An 18,049-nucleotide genomic window follows, 5' to 3' on the forward strand; every position below is an offset into this window, starting at 1 on the left:
CCTGATTTGATAAAGACCTGATTGAGTCTTGATTGCATTTTTCTTTGTGAAGGAGAGCAAAAGCCCTCATTGATTCATTCAATAGAAGCAGTATTCCAGATGACCTCTCTCTTCTCTACCGGGAAGATGTGGGTGAAATGAATATCCTGATAATTAGAGAGTTCTGTTAGCTTACGAAGAGGGAGGTTCCTACTATCATGATATAGGTCATCCTTCTCCTCTCCACAGACACAAACTCTCATATTTTTTTTTTCCTTGACTTCTTCGAGGAGGAACAGTCAAGTGTATTATTGTTTTGTCATATATATATATATATATATATATATATATATATATATATATATATATATATATATATATATATATTTATTTATATATATATATATATATATATATATATATATATATATATATATATATATATATATATATATTTACTTATATATATAACTATTTCCAATATTTTCTTATGGTTTACAGTGTACAGCGACTACGCGCACGTAAAACACACAGACACACACACACACACACACACACACACACACACGCTTGGCGCTGCTCTTGCTAGCCTTAATGGTTCAACTTTCACAACGCGCGTGCTCGTACGCAAACGCACGCTTTACTTCCCGTGTTTAACATATTCGTGCCTGGGGAGCTCTTACCTTTGCAGTATCAGCAGTGACTGAAAAATATGGAATATTAATTGTCTCCTCTGAAAGGAATTTATAGGCAGTTTCCTTTATAAATGATTCACTGGTATTCTCGGGAGGGGAATCAACATGAGTTATGTTTTGGGGATTTGAATGTAGCCAGAGAGAGAGAGAGAGAGAGAGAGAGAGAGAGAGAGAGAGAGAATGCATTAATGCATTAAGCGCAACAGATTAATGCATTCAGAAGTTAAATTTACGTCGGCAGTTTTTCAATAGGATATAGCAGATTGCATGACTCTGTTCGCAAAAAATGTTTATGTTTTCCTTTTTTCACTCTCGTGAAACTGAGATATTCGTATCGGCATCTATGAAATATATATTTTTAATCAAAGACCATTTAAGCTCCTAGAGTAGGATGACTTGCGACGCGTTCAAAAGATTAAAGAAATTAGCCCTTTTCCAATTGTTTGTATAATACCCTGATAAAACTTTCGCATTCATGAAAACAAAGTTGTTTTAAGAGGTTTTTCCTTAGTCTTTTGCAAAACTGTTATCGATCGCAGCCTGGTTTTAGACGGGCATGGGGCCAGCAGCCCCACACCAAAATGCCAGCTGAGAATTAGGAGGTAAACACCCCCTGGAGCCATCCCTTCTAAGGAGGCCTCATAAGGAGGAGAGGAGAACGGGTGAGAGAATATATTTCCTACGATGACTGTATACAAAGGTCACCCTTTTCACAGTCCAGTCGTTAAAAAGATATCAGTTTTATACTGACTCTAACAAGAGTTTAGTGATATATGCCTATCTAATGCCGTTGAATTTGAGTTCCTGTAAAACTCTTCATTATTTCTATCTGGGTAGGCCTGAAATCCATCAGCGGCCCGATTTCCATACCATCATCTTTCTGTTTATGAGTCTAACAAAGGATCGTATTATCAGCGTTCGATAAACCGTGAAATGGGGCCCACGGAAAGCGACAACGGTCACAAGTCCTTGTTTTTAGGCAGTAGAAGCCATTTCTTGGTGAGGACTCTTAGTCTGCGTCAGTGATCTGCACGGAATTACGTCGTTTTGGTAAATAAACGCAGATCAGGCTACAATGAATGTGTGCCCTAATTTTAATTAAAAAAATAAAATCACGACTTCCTTCAGTAGTTATATAATCCATTAATTTTAAATCTTTTTATGAAATATTTTCATCTTCCCTTTCCAGGGCACTGTGTAATTTATTGATTTTTTCTGTATTTACAGAAAGAATAAGAGTGATGAAAGAATTTATGAAAAAATGACATAAACAGACAGATAAGCAGACAGCTCAAGCAGTCAGTAGGCATTTAAGTGAGAAAAATTCTTCCCCATCATGAAAGTAAACAGTAAACCCACAGCACAAGGATTCCACAACGCAGTTTAGACTTCCATGAAATGAGTATGTAAAGATGACTCGAATGAAGCAATGTATTTGCATTTTCGTATGCAAACATATGAATGGTAGAATACCTTCACAATACATTATCTTGTATCTTGCTGAGAGAGAGAGAGAGAGAGAGAGAGAGAGTTTTCCAGCTGGGCATAAATACTTGCAATTTTATAGCCTTCAATATAAAGACATACTAAAAATTAGTTTTGTTCACCATGTTTTCTATTAAGGGTGGTAAATAGTGTCCACGTGCATCATAAAAGCAACTCTCTCTCTCTCTCTCTCTCTCTCTCTCTCTCTCTCTCTCTCTCTCTCTCTCATTAACGTCCTCTCCCTCCCAGATGAAATGGCAGCAAATGTCTCTTAATGAGAGAGGAAAGACCATCTGGCTGAAGGTTACCTGACGCCACTGATGCTTGGGTATGAAAGGGAGGCTGCGGCCTTCATCTCATTAACCACGAAAGGACCTCATTCACCAATTCTGAGTCTGCAGTCACAGAGAATTTTGATCCCAGAATTACGTCGTGCTCTTATATCCTCTTATGCGCGAAGGTGTGTGTAATTGCCTCCTCAGAAATTACCTTTTAGATCTCCCACAAGATGAGAGAGTTCGTTTCTTCCGCTTCTTTATTCCGACTCTTTTCAGACCTAGTTTATAGTTGGTGAGTGATATAACATGAAAGAATCCTTTTTTTTCCGTCTTGACGTCATGTAAATCTTACAGCTACTGTAGCCCGTGTTTGTACTAAGACCTAAAGATAAAAGTAACATTGAGATATGTCTTCTGTTAGAGGGTAGAATATTTTAGTTTACTCTGAAATATCATAAGCTTTAATTACCAACCGCACAGTTAAAGAATACAACAAAAAGGATAATAGTAATGTTTTAGAGTTTACTCTGAAATATCATAAGCAGACACTTTTTAATTATGTAATCAACGGATAGGTTTGCTTAAAAAGCCGCACAGTTAAAGCCACTACAAATACAACAAAAATTGTTTTCATAATAGTAATGATATTTATAACGATCATTATTAGTGTATCAGTTTAAATGTATATTGTTGATATTATGCCTCCATGATATACCTTTCAGCATATAATTAATGTTTAGCTTAACATGTGAACTGATCTTGATAAAAAACTCCACCTTTTTTTTACGTCGCAAATTGGGAAGCAGCTGTAACCGACAAGCATCAGGGAATAGTAATTTCGGTTTTTAAGGAACTTAACTAATATCGGCAAATGCTCGGAAAAAAAGGTACAAACAGACAGACAGGAAGACAGCCAATGATAATTTAGTATCGGGTGAAGAAAATCTAGTATGAGCATTTGAGGCGGACACAGAAATAGGCTGACAGTGAGAGAGAGAGAGAGAGAACATCACTGGAAATGATAAACACACACACAAAGAGAAATGAGATGAAGTGGCAGCTGAACTAAGTAGTTCTTTAAACATCCCACACATATTGACTCCACGTCTACGAGGCCTCGTCTGGCCACATACTTAATTTCGGTTTGTTTTCATGGAGCATTTTGGAATTATGGAAAACATCTTCAGAGATGTCAAAAGATTTCTAATGAAACAAAAAGAATTTATAGTCCAGTAACAATAGTTTGGGTCTTCCCATAGAGTATCTATCTATGGATCTACCTTGCTCTCGTTGTTCAGGTCTGGGTAAGCAAGTTGTCAAATGTAGGTCTATTGTTTATCTTTTCATTCATGTACCATAACAAAACAATAGATGATTTTCTGAAGGGTTTATGATTTCATTAGTGTATTTTAAACCTGCGAACCTATTATTATTGAATAAATTTAAGTATCAACTCACGTATAACGTGTAATAAAACGCATTTATTGTGCCCACACTTGGTGTTGATACTCACCACCTTGGGTGAAGAGGAAAGTATCTCCGTGTCATATTTGTAGTTTGGACGATTTCCGTTGGTCAAATTAACCCATCCTATTTTTATCGCTATTTTAAAAACCGTGGACGAGAAAAAAGAGAAATAGTTTTGAAAGGATACAGCGCATTTTGTGTTTTGATCGCATACCGGATAACCCACGCTGACACGAACGATATGACGAACCACCTGAAGAAACGGCTTTAGCTGCGTGGAAACACTTAACTTTATACAACACTGTTTTGACCATTTTTGTTGTTGTGACTTCATTGTAGAATGAATAATCATGTCCAGATCATGATACCCTCAGCGCAGCCTGTTTAGCGAGGGCATTTTGTTGTATGGCGTTTACATCGGTCTAAGCTTCACCAGGCTAGAGGAGCTTGCAGCATAAACTGTTTAATGAACGTCCTTTAAATTCTTGCCAACAGCAACTTTTAATTTTTATTGATTTGCCAGAATTTACCTTTGTAAAGCTACTTAAAGCTGTGACAGATTTTTGTCCTTCAGTGACAACATGGGTCTTCAATCCCTGTTATAGGCCTGTTATTCCAGTGATCCGAAAGTTCCATAAGTCTTCTGTACCTTACAGACGTGCTAAACACAAAAGTAAACTGTATATTATATTTTTATTGCTAATGTCGATGGGCAACGTATCATAATGGGGTATACAAAAGTAAAAGAAATAAAGATTTTGAGAGGGGGAATTTTAACTCTGAAAGAAGTGATAATTGAAAGAAGTGATAATCATTCCTAGAAGAATAAGGAATATGAAAGAATTTAAGGAAAACGGAACTACATTAAGAAAACTTCCAGAACTTGCCGGAACCCATGAAATGATATCTACACAGACGTGTGTTTGTGTGTATGCATTTTTGTGCATTATTAAAATGCCCGCAAGTCACATAGTCACTGTGATGTGCTGGCTTGGCGGGAATTACGAAAACGGATTGTTTATTTTGATTTTGATGATGCTACTGATCTGTATTAGTTTCTTTCATTATTTGAAGATTAGACCTTTGGATCAGCACCGTTGGCCTAGAATCCAGCTGGAGGTTCAGTTTCGAATCCATCATTTTCATGTACTTGCAATAAGTGTGGACTGGGCTCATTTTTCCGAGACGTAACCGAGTACCGGGACCTTTCACTGCAAAAAGCGGGACGCCATATCTTAAAAACTAAACATAGAATTTTCTTGAAAATAGTCCCATTATGTTTTCACACCCAAATTACAAATGGGAACGCTAACCTAACCTAACCTAACCGGGGCATGGCAAAAAAAAAAAAAAAAAAAACGGTGCTGGTGCAATACTAGCCTTCATCTCAGGAATTTGCGGACTGGGAGGTATCACATTAGGCCTTGGCTCATCAGTAACCCCTTTGTTTAGTCCTCTTCAGGGAGCCAGAGCGATAGGCCTATGAGGGCAGACAGTAATAGGCTTTCCTGAGACGTAACTGCTTTCTTCCACAGCTCAGTCCTTCATTTGCATCTTATTTAGAAAAGTGGAATGACCTCTTTTAGCAGGTGTAGTCACTCAGATAATGTTAGTATTTCAAATTAATTTAGTTTTGATTCTTTCTTAAAAGAATATATATACATTTTAAGTAATTGGCCTCTTTTTTTCTTGATTTCAGAGAAAAGTGTCTGAGCTTTAGAGACACTAACAAAATCATTACACACCTGATATGAGGAAGGAATTTACGTTCACAGTCACAAAACAAAACCGGTAAGTCAACAGAAATATACCTATACAGGCTAGTAGATACGTTTTACCGTAAAAGTACCGCATGTAGAAAAAGAAAACACAAAGCAAATAAAGTTAAAAATCGATAAATAGCCAACGCCTTTTAAACTTACATAGAATAAAGTATTTTAAACAACTTGAACTACCATTTCTTTATAAACGAGTAAAAAGTGATAAAAAAACAATTACAAACTAATCCGGCCAATGTTAAAACAAATTAGTACAAACAAATAATCGAGGTTTTCACAGCTTATTCGTAATTCTTAGAACAGATGTGCTCGGACGTTCAGGGGAAGAAATTGAATTGGAAATTCTAATTACTGTGGCACGCAGGGTTTGTGATCTCGGATTCAGAGTTCAAAAGAGGATCTACCATGATGGGATTGAATATTCAGCCGTCATATTCTCTCTCTCTCTCTCTCTCTCTCTCTCTCTCTCTCTCTCTCTCTCTCTCTCTCTCTCAGATGATCTCTCACGCTTCATAGAAAATCTCTGGGCAGTCCTTGAAAATATTTCTGAAAACAAGACGAAGGACATAATTTAGCAAGATAAAGATTAAAAGAGAAACAGACAAACCAACCCACGAGTTTAGTGGGATTTTAATTTAGCGAGAGCATGATGTACCCCGAACTATTGCAGTGCTATAGTAACGAGAGTCTTAACTGGGATCATGAGGAGTATGCTTGAGGTTAATGCTTGCTTTTGGGTCCAGTGTTTTTTGCATTTGATGCGAGGCTGCAAAGTCTCTTAGGACTGATTCAAGATTCATCGAGCTCGAATGTTTCCATGAGTTAAACAAAATTAAATATTAAAAAGAAGAATAAAACAGGAAGATATAGGGTCGCTACTTCATGCAGAAACATATTAATAGAACAAAATTGCCATTACCATCTCAATAACTTCCATCACAATCCACGTCATTATTATCTTCATAAAGAAGATGAAGTTATAGATACCACTATAATAACAAAAACAACAGAAATAATAATAATATTATGCGAGAACAAATTAATGATAGCTATTATTAAAATAAATTGTAAATTACACTATTTCATATGGCAACGATTTATATTTATTGATAGAATCATATTTATGTTATCATCTCCATAATTTTATCGCTTAACATTTTTTGCGCTGTGAATTGGAAATCACATGGATTAACATCCATCATGAAATAGCCATTTCACCTGTTAAACTTATGATAGTGTTGCCTCACTGAGAGAGAGAGAGAGAGAGAGAGAGAGAGAGAGAGAGAGAGAGAGAGAGGAGGTGAATGGGTGGCTCTGTTGATCAGGGATCAGTCGTATATGAATGATATGGAATAGAGAGTTATAAAATAATATTGGATATGCAAATGAGAACGAGTAAAGCGGCTGAGTATTGGATAAAAATATAGAGAGGAGTGAAGTGTTTTTGAATAAGAAAATGAAGTTTACAATTTGATATGAAATGCAGATACGTAGATATGTAGAAGATGCAACATTGAAAACCTAATGGAGAGTCAAGGTCACATGAAAGTTTGCCTGAAGGAAACGTGAAATTGCTCCCGTTTTAATAATCACGTGATTACTTTCTTTGTATCCCGAACACAGAGAGACCAAGACCTTTTTCCATGAGATCCATCGTTTTGTCTTAATAAATGAGCTGTTATGAGCACCTCTTTGCCGTCTTCTATTGGCATTTGAAACGAAACGATGCCTTAATTAGGTTTTGCTTCTTTGGTGTGATGCGAAGAAAACACCGAATGTTTCCAATCCGTTTAATACGTAAACAGAACAATTCCAGTTTCGGCATAATGAATGAGACTTGAATTTGGCAGGTAATTTACGCATTAGATCAGGACGAAATGAAGAGAAATGACGTCCTTTGCAAATGGCACTGTTGGGAATGAGCGGAAATGAAGTGGAATGAAAATAAATGACGTCGCTTGACTGGTAAGAATGGAAGAAGTAATAGTGCCTGGCATCGAGTTAGATGGGACGATTCTTCAAGAAATTCGCGGACTTCTCTTTTCGTCACTCACAGTCACTGATAAGACACCGAAATTATTATTTTCTGTACATTCGGAGGAGTGTCATTATCCTTCCTTTTCTCGTGCGTCTTGTTTACTCGGTTCCTCTCCTACTCTTCGTGAGCAAAACAGAATGAGCAGATATACATAAGAGCCTTTTTTTATGGTTTTCAACATACGGAGGAAATAAATTGCTTCCTCCGAAAAATCAAATAAGTTTTGCTTTACAGAGATAAACGGGATTTTGATTTTTTCCTGCAACACAGCTAAGCACGAAGTTACATCTGGCTTCCACTGCATTTATATTCTGTTTGTCTTCATGCAAGTTGGATGGAGATGCTTTTGAGATATACCGGTCTGGTAAGTAAAGCAAATCCTATAGGTCAGAATTAAACTTTATGGGCTGCAAATATAAATTCCAGAAGTCGAAAATTTTCAGGAATTTTCAAACAAGCGAACTTTATGGGTTACAAATATAAATTCCAGAAGTCAAAAAAATTATCAGGAATTTTCAAACAAGCGAAATTTATGGGTTACAAATATAAATTCCAGAAGTCAGAAATTTTCAGGAATAATTCCAGAAGTCAGAAATTTTCAGGAATTTTCAAACAAGCGAACTTTATGGGTTACAAATATAAATTCCAGAAGTCAAAAATTTTCAGGAATTTTCAAACAAGCGAACTTTATGGGTTACAAATATAAATTCCAGAAGTAAAAAATTTTCAGGAATTTTCAAACAAGCGAACTTTATGGGTTACAAATATAAATTCCAGAAGTCAAAAATTTTCAGGAATTTTCAAACAAGCTAACTTTATGGGTTACAAATATAAATTCCAGAGGTCAAAAAAATTTTCAGGAATTTTCAAACAAGCGAATTTTATGGGTTACAAATATAAATTCCAGAAGTCAAAAATTTTCATGAATTTTCAAACAAGCGAACTTTATGGTTTACAAATATAAATTCCAGAAGTCAAAAGTTTTCAGGAATTTTCAAACAATCGAATTTTATGGGTTACAAATATAAATTCCAGAAGTCAAAAATTTTCAGGAATTTTCAAACAATCGAACTTTATGGGTTACAAATATAAATTCCAGAAGTCAAAAATTTTCAGGAATTTTCAAACAAGCGAATTTTATGGGTTACAAATATAAATTCCAGAAGTCAAAAATTTTCAGGAATTTTCAAACAAGCGAACTTTATGGGTTACAAATATAAATTCCAGAAGTCAAAAATTTTCAGGAATTTTCAAACAATCGAACTTTATGGGTTACAAATATAAATTCCAGAAGTCAAAAATTTTCAGGAATTTTCAAACAATCGAACTTTATGGGTTACAAATATAAATTCCAGAAGTCAAAAATTTTCAGGAATTTTCAAACAAGCGAATTTTATGGATTACAAATATAAATTCCAGAAGTCAAAAATTTTCAGGAATTTTCAAACAAGCGAACTTTATGGTTTACAAATATAAATTCCAGAGGTCAGAAATTTTCAGGAATTTTCAAACAAGCGAACTTTATGGGTTACAAATATAAATTCCAGAAGTCAAAAAAATTTTCAGGAATTTTCAAACAAGCGAAATTTATGGGTTACAAATATAAATTCCAGAAGTCAAAAATTTTCAGGAATTTTCAAACAAGCTGACTTTATGGGTTACAAATATAAATTCCAGAAGTCAAAAAAATTTTCAGGAATTTTCAAACAAGCGAACTTTATGGTTTACAAATATAAATTCCAGAAGTCAAAAAAATTTTCAGGAATTTTCAAACAAGCGAACTTTATGGTTTACAAATATAAATTCCAGAAGTCAAAAATTTTCAGGAATTTTCAAACAAGCTAACTTTATGGGTTACAAATATAAATTCCAGAAGTCAAAAAAATTTTCAGGAATTTTCAAACAAGCGAAATTTATGGGTTACAAATATAAATTCCAGAAGTCAAAAATTTTCAGGAATTTTCAAACAAGTCAAAAAATTTTCAGGATTTTTATGGGTTACAAATATAAATTCCAGAAGTCAAAAATTTTCAGGAATTTTCAAATAAGCGAGGCGTACCTGAGCTTTGGAGGACTGTTGAATATAACTCCAGTCCTTCAAAACAACTGATTTGATATCTATTTGGCTTTTGCATTGAAAACGTCATTTACATTCAACTTCTTGAAAGGCCATTATTGATTCTATTTAATAATTTATTCCTTTGAATGGCTTGTATAATCTACATTTAGATCCTCTTGGAGGAATAACTCGTATGTTGGGATTTGAGTCAGGGTGTTAAGGTTCAGCTTCCATCAAGAGTTGATTGAAAACTCTTGTCATATTTAGGACTTATAAATAGTTGGCATTTGTAAGTTATATATTCATGTGAACTGTGTTTCAAAGGCTTTTCCGTACAGGTACGTGAAAGAAGTGAGTTCTTATGCTAGCATGTATACAGTCCTCCAATTACTCTGTTGAAATCTGTTGTTGGTAATGTAATCTCAATACACAAAAACATATAAGTACACATGTACATATTATATATATATATATATATATATATATATATATATATATATATATATATATATATATATATATGTGTGTGTGTGTGTGTGTGTGTGTGTGTCTCTCTCTCTCTCTCTCTCTCTCTCTCTCATTGGATTCTCATTCTCAACGCGTGAGTTGAAATTGATTATGTCTCTACCCTGATCAAATTCGGCAGCTGCTCCGTCAGTAGTGATAGAAACTGATTCGATCTTAATGACGAGTTAATGAAGTCGGTGATTACCTCAAGCTTTCACTCGGTATGGATGCTCAGTTCTTCGCAATTAAAGTTGGTGTATCTGTTTGCTCTCAAAAACTTCACTATGGGAAACCGACGTGCGTGGTAACTGAAAGCCTTTGTCAGTCCCGTAATATTTTCTAGCAAGGAAGCCGGATATTGTAGTTCTGTGGAAGGGAAAGTTTTCTAGAACGATGCAGCAGAGAAACGCGTGAAGCAATATCCAATATTATTTTGAGCTGTGCTTCCTCGATAGATCTCGTCTTAATGACTGAGCAGGAATGATTTTTTTGAGTTTTGCCCTGTTTTTGATGACTGATTTTAGTTTAACGTTATTGATACATTATTATACATGAAGATTACATTTAGTACTGGCAAACCTTTGAGCAGTATGCAGATATTTTTTTAACTGATCTCTGAACTATTCGATATAGATATGTATCAGCATACGTACATATATATTACACACACACACACACACACACATATATATATATATATATATATATATATATATATATATATATATATATATATATATATATATATATATATATATATATATATATATATATATATATAAATATGAGTATATATTCCTTCATCTTTTTAGCTTAGTTCCTATGTGAGGTCGTTGTATTTAAAGAATTTTCCCAAGCTGTTTCTGATTTGAAAGGTTCATTATGTACCATATATATATATATATATATATATATCTGAAAATAAAAAATCTTTATATATCCATATATATATATATATATATATATTTATCTCTGTCCTCGTTTTTGATATTGCTCTTGATAGTTTTTCCTCCGTTATATATATACCTCTTTGTTAAATTGTCGATCATAGAAAATAAAATTCTAAAAAACTAATAATAAAAGAAAAAGTATAGAGAGGAGAAAGTTCCCCATTGCAAGAAGAGAGAGAGAGAGAGAGAGAGAGAGAGAGTTACCATCTTGATATAGAGGTTTTGGAAAGTTCCCCATTGCAACGAAGTACTGAGATTACCAGTTCGTAGGTTTTGGAAAAAATGTAAAAATCTTGATATACTTTAGTAGGTTTTGGAAACGAAGTACTGAGCGTTACCATGCTTTAGTAGGTTTTCATCCACTGAATCCATCTTCAGATTTTCTTTTAGTGTGATACCATATGAAGATATAAAAGATTTGATTCTCTGTCCCCGTTTTTTGATCCAAGAAATTGCTCTTGATTGTAGTTTTTCCTCCGTTACCTTCTTCTCTTCTTTGTTTCCCTTCAAGGGATGAAACTGGTGAAGACATTTTACCTCTTTGTTAAATTGTCGATCATATGAAAATAAAATTCTAAAAAAACTAATAATAAAAGAAAAGGTGTATACTGATAATCTTTAAGACTTTAGTAGGTTTTGGAAAGTTCCCCATTGCAACGAAGTACTGAGCGTTACCATCTTGATATACTTTAGTAGGTTTTGGAAAGTTCCCCATTGCAACGAAGTACTGAGCGTTACCATCCTGATATGATAAAATGCTGCAGTTTTCCCTTTGCATGTCTGTGAACTACCTCACATTTCACATGTCTGCTTTGCAGCGGATAATAGAGAATTTCCATTTTCTTCCAAAATAATTAATTTCATTATTGTATTTCCAAGGCGTTAAATTGATGCAATATACAGCAGTTGCATTGCAGAGTAAAGTTTTGCTGCAGTTAACTATAATTTGATACAATTTTTTTTATAATTTGTACTGTAGCAACCTGCGCCACGCGACAACAAGATATACTGTAGCTTACAGTTCCGGGCTGTACCATAAATGTTCTTTCCTTTCGTAACACGTATCTGTCTAGCATCCTCTGGGGAGTGTGAAATCCTTTCCCTTCCCTTTTCTCTCGGTTCCCCTGCACCGAATCCTTCCTTTCAAACGTCTGTTAACGCCTTTAGAACCATCCATTCACACGGTTTTACTTCCACTTTCATATAAATCATCCTTCAGTCCCTTTTTCTCTCAACCACACTCCCTTCCGAACCTTTTCTTTTTCGCTGAATTCCTCCCATCGCAAAATGTTTCGTTCGTGGCATCATTTCTCACAACTATCAATCGCCTTTTCCTGGTGCGTCTCTTTGCTCGGCAATATCTGATAGCAAAGCATTGATATATCAGCGTGACTTTGATATGGATTAAACAGCAGATATTTGACGAGTTGATAGATATTCAACAGGAAATCGTTGAAATTTTTTATCTGGTTGTGAATGTGATTTGTTGCTAAAATGTTTATCACTATTTGGGTAAAATGTTTAGATTCAGTGCCGGTGAAAAGATCCCAAGTACAGTTCGTGCGTCCTTCCATCAGTCGCTTTATCTTGAAAAGATTAATGGTGGATGAGTTCTAATGATCTCCTAAGTTCTTCGTTGGAGGGGTGGGTAGAGCTCTCGGCTAGCACGCTGTTGGCCCAGCGTTCGACTCTCCTACCGGCCGATGAACAATTAGAGGAATTTATTTCTGGTTATAGAAATTCATTTCTCGTCATAATGTGGGTCTGATTCCACAATAAGCTGTAGGTCCCGTTGCTAGGTAACCAGTTGGTTCTTAGCCACGTAAAATAAATCTGATCCTTCGGGCCAGCCCTAGGAGAGCTGTTAATCAGCTCAATGGTCTGGTTAAACTAAGATATACTTAACTTTTTTCTGCTGACCTCCCTGATTTTTCCATTACAATGCCATTACTGAAGACTGACCCGGACCTACAGTAAATTAAACAAGCTACTTTTTAAACGCTTTATTAAACTAATTAGGCAAAAGCATATTTATTAGATTCAGTCGGTAAAATTATATTAATTGATTTAATACAAAAGAAATATATTCCTTCCTTCTTACTGAAGCGATTTTTGTCATCCTTCGTAAAGAATTTATAAATTCTGGCGCATTATATTTCATTCAGTTTTTAAAACTAAAGAATTAAAATGAAACTTTGAAAAGTTCCAGTAATTTCAGTCATTTTTCCTTATGAATAAATTCTAAAAATTGTATGTTCATACATTATTTCAGAGTAGTTAATAATCGTTAAGGACTATCTTGGAAAGCTTTGATAAATAATTACATTAATTAGTAAATTGAAAATAAATAGGAGTGTAAGCATTCTTAAATTTTCGTTTTGAATTAAAATCTGTTTATAAAGTTCTTCCTTAATAGTAGAGTGTCACGTTCCCTTTCATGTGAAGAGAGCCTCATTAGAGATAATCACTGCCACTTAGAGATTCCTTACTGAATAGGGTTCCCTACCAGAGTCTGTTTACCATAACATAAAGGGGTTCATTTATTACCTGCGAAGTTAGTGATGCAGTTCCGTCCGCATAAGATTCCACGGTGTGTGTAATATTCTCCCTTTTTCATGGCTCTTGAGAGTCTGGGTATTTAAATTAAATTCTTAACTGGTTACTGAAGTTGGTATTTAAATGAAATTCTTAACTGGTTACTGAAGTTGGTTCTAATACGTTCATAGATTGTATGTTCTGATGAGGGTTGACTAAGTTTTTTGCCATATTTGTTCTGATTAAGTTTCATGATTTTATTTCGTTTTGGAAGAATTGAAAGACTAACGATCATTTGTAGAAATGGAAAATATGACTGCCTTTGTGTATTTTTTGGTGCATTTAATATGTACAAGTGTCTTTACAATGAAAACAATGATTTCTTTCTTGACGTCCATCTGAAATTCACCTCTTCTCAATTTTATATTAGAACTCTTAAGAGGCGATAGAACTCTCGTGGAAATTAATTTATACTTGAAATGAAACACAAATACGAATCCTGTTATCTCTAACGGAGATTATTTCTATCGGCCTTTTTCAAGACTTTTCCAAAAAAAGTCGAAACGGCAAGAGATGTATTGAGAGCTATCTAAATTAAACTGGTCATGGTTGATTGCAGAAAATGCATGAAAATATTCGTAATATATAATATAAATATATATATATATATATATATATATATATATATATATATATATATATATATATACATACATATATATATTATATATATATATATATATATATATATATATATATACATATGTGATTATAATCACTTTTGTACGTGATTCATATATCACACATTACCACAGGTGAAAAATAAGAGACAGGTGTAATTCCTACACCCCGTCTCTTATTTTTCACCTGTGGTAATGTGATATATATATATATATATATATATATATATATATATATATATATATATATATATATATATTATATATATATATATATATTATAAATTTATATGTATATGTATATTTATGTATATACGTATGTATATATTATAATATATATACACATATACGTACATACTTGTAAAAGTTAATGAGAGTATTCTGTGTAAAGAACTGGGTTAGTGGTTCTGCCGGAATATCTTCTAAATTATTTTTTCACTTGTTACCTCGTAAAGCTTATTCCCATTTATAATACCACACAAACCCTACGTAACTAAACGAACGACTTCGGCGTTACCATAGCAACCAGCATAATGCTGGATATATGTTGAGAGAGATCATGAAAGGAATTTTTTTTCCATCATATATGGGATGAGACCCAGTTGATCCTGGAAGAAATTTGTCAATTTAAACTATATTTAGTCGAGGGAGATTCTGCTCTTTAGCCTTTACCTGGAATTATCATGACCGGAAGGTAGAATTAGGAGAATGATGACTTGAAATTGTGACTTGTGTGTATTTGTGTGTTTCTGGGTAGGCTGCATTAACTTTTATCTCTTACCGTTTTTGGCTGCAAATACTTTTCATCTTTATATAAATTGTGTCTGTTCATAAACTGCAGGGAAAATAATTGTTTAATTCCATATCAGATGCAACTACAAGTACAGTCTTATATGGTTAAAAAGTTGGGTAGAATGATCTGTTTGTTATCTTTTATAAATAAATACCCAAATATCAGAAAAATCACTTGGGAAAAATAGTCCTCGAAAAACGTATAAAGATGGCGAATAAGAAATACGATAATTTAATTATGAAATTAGGACTACCACTATTTGTAACCTAATGCTGATGTGAATTTGAAATTAAACCATATTTATGAAGGCTTACTGAATTTCAGCATATGCTAATAATCTTAGGCCGTAACATATCAAAACGATCCAAGTGAATTAACATAATCTTTAATTTTTCATAATTTCATTTTTCCTTCCTCCATTCCTAAGAGATCTTCCTTATTTATTCACATTAATTTATATCCTCATCACTGCAGATCCAGCCAATTATTATACAAAACGCTGCCAGCAGATGGCGTTACCGTTTCACTTTCATGACCCTCATTGCATTACTTAATACTTGAGAGCAGTTACGCACTCCATCTTATCTGGGAACCGATCCGGTCTGCTTTCATGGCGCAGAAATTGCCGAATAAGTTTTAACTTTGGCAGAAGGAGGCTCTGGCCTTTCGATATCATCTGGCCTTGCTAAAGTTACTACGATAATAGGGGTGATTCCGGCAGAAATGTAGCTTCATGCGCATGCGCAGAATGTTACTGGGAGGCTTGGATAACTCCTCTTCTTTAGACAGTATGTTGCAGCATTTTAATTACGTTAAAAACTCTTCAATTCTATATTTGAACTTGAGAAAGTAAAGGGTATATTAGTACCTTCTTGTAGTCTGAACTGATAATAACGTCAACTCTATTGCCATAATAACCGCGGTGGGATCTTCCCGTCATTTTAAGTTGAATGACAATATTTTCCTTCGTGAACTAAATCTGATAACTGCTCTGTCTTTGCAGTCTTCAAGTAATAGCGGTTTTCTCTGTGATAACTTGCTTTGACTGATAATTACCTTTTTGTTTGTTGCTTATGAATTTTGTACATTTTATTGATTCTAACAATAATATGAAAATAGTCTTATAAGGAAAAATTAGAATGTTATTAACCTGTTATTAACAACTAACTCGGTTATTTTGTCAATACTACATTCATGAACGAGAAAACGGTATTTATCATGTCTATGAATACTGCCAAAGAATTTAAAACAAAATTCGTCAATTTTCGTGTCATCACCACGAAATTTATGATTGGTGATACCGATTATTATGAAAATCCCATGAAAATAATTTTATTATGATGCTTAATCTTTTCCTGGATTTATGCCCTACATCCGCCAATGGCAATAGATCATAAGAAAAAGCGTATTTATTACGTGCCTTAGTGCAGATGTGCTGAATTTCTGTGTACAGGAGAAAGAATCATAAAAAGACGTTTGGGTGAATTTATCCTACATCCGAAGATATGGCAATAGATATAATATAAATATATATATTATATATATATATATATATATATTTATATATATATACAGGAGAAAGAATGTGTGTGTGTGTGTGTGTGTGTGTGTGAATATGTATATATGTATGTATGTATATATATATATATATATATATATATATATATATATATATATATATATATATATATATATATATATATATATATATATATATATATATATATATATTGTAACGACCGCCTCCGACCGTTACAATTTTATTTTAAGTTAGCAGACCAGGCTCTTTTCACCTGTCCTGATCTGGGCCACAGTGGGTTTATATTCCAAAGGGTTGGATCATAAAAATAGTACCAATGACAAATAAGGAATACTTAAAGAGGGTTAAAGATACCACACAATGACCAAACAATATTTTAAAACAAAAAATTGAATTTACTAATCTGACAGTCCCCGAACAACTGAATATTTAGAAACTCATCCAATAACAAAACCCAAACACACCTGTCATTTGCTTAACTAGAAGTAGGAATTAATTAATCATGTGTAAATGTAATCTTAAGACTGTTTTCGTCACTTATATGCGTGACCCTTTTATATTCACATTTATTAAGCCACAAATAGTGTCCAATATCGATTCACCATACCGTGGCAGTAACTGGCACCCAACGGGAATTATAGATGATTGGGGATTCTGTTTTGTCCAGGATTCGAACCATGGCCTGTTTTAGAAACAATGATAGACAGTGACTTTGACCACTCGATCTTGACCGACACAGAAGGACTTCTTTATTTTAATTTCCTTCAGGTGTAAGTTGTTCCCAAGTTATAATGAAATCGATAATAACTGATATTTGTGGCTTAATATTTAATTATGTATATATATATATATATATATATATATATATATATATATATATATATATATATATTTTATGAAATTTTTATCACATCATGATTTATATACAATCATGAAGCTACCAGTGTCGTTTAATATCCAATTCACGCTACTTCGGGAATATCCCCGATGGGGAATTATCACCGAAGGGGAATTATAAGTGATAAATGGATCGGTACTGCCGGTCTCGATCCCTCGACACAGTTACCTTCCAACGACTCCAGTCGACGGTCTACCCACTGAACCATTGTGATTCCCCTTCGGTGATAATTCCCCATCAAGGATATTCCCGAAGTAGCGTGAATTGGATATTAAACGACATTTGTGGCTTCATGATTGTATATGTATATATTCACCGGGAATCCTAAGTTCCTTCTCTTGGTCATTAATGTTTTTGAGGATAATTA

The 18,049-nt window shown here is 34.0% G+C and overlaps 1 long non-coding RNA gene across 4 annotated transcripts in view; it reads left to right on the forward strand.

Annotated features, from left to right (window-relative positions):
• The window catches only part of LOC136855100 (uncharacterized), a 424,042-nt gene that overhangs the window by 267,785 nt on the left and 138,208 nt on the right, over window positions 1-18,049 (forward strand). For 2 of the 4 annotated variants that reach the window (XR_010857894.1, XR_010857896.1), the window contains one exon: window positions 5,604-5,695. The exons of the other annotated variants lie outside the window; for them this stretch is intronic. This is a non-coding gene — a long non-coding RNA (uncharacterized lncRNA). The remainder of the gene's footprint in view (window positions 1-5,603; window positions 5,696-18,049) is intronic. 4 annotated transcript variants of the gene reach the window in all.

Source organism: Macrobrachium rosenbergii, chromosome 30 (assembly GCF_040412425.1).
Source record: "Macrobrachium rosenbergii isolate ZJJX-2024 chromosome 30, ASM4041242v1, whole genome shotgun sequence".
NCBI lineage: Eukaryota > Metazoa > Arthropoda > Malacostraca > Decapoda > Palaemonidae > Macrobrachium > Macrobrachium rosenbergii.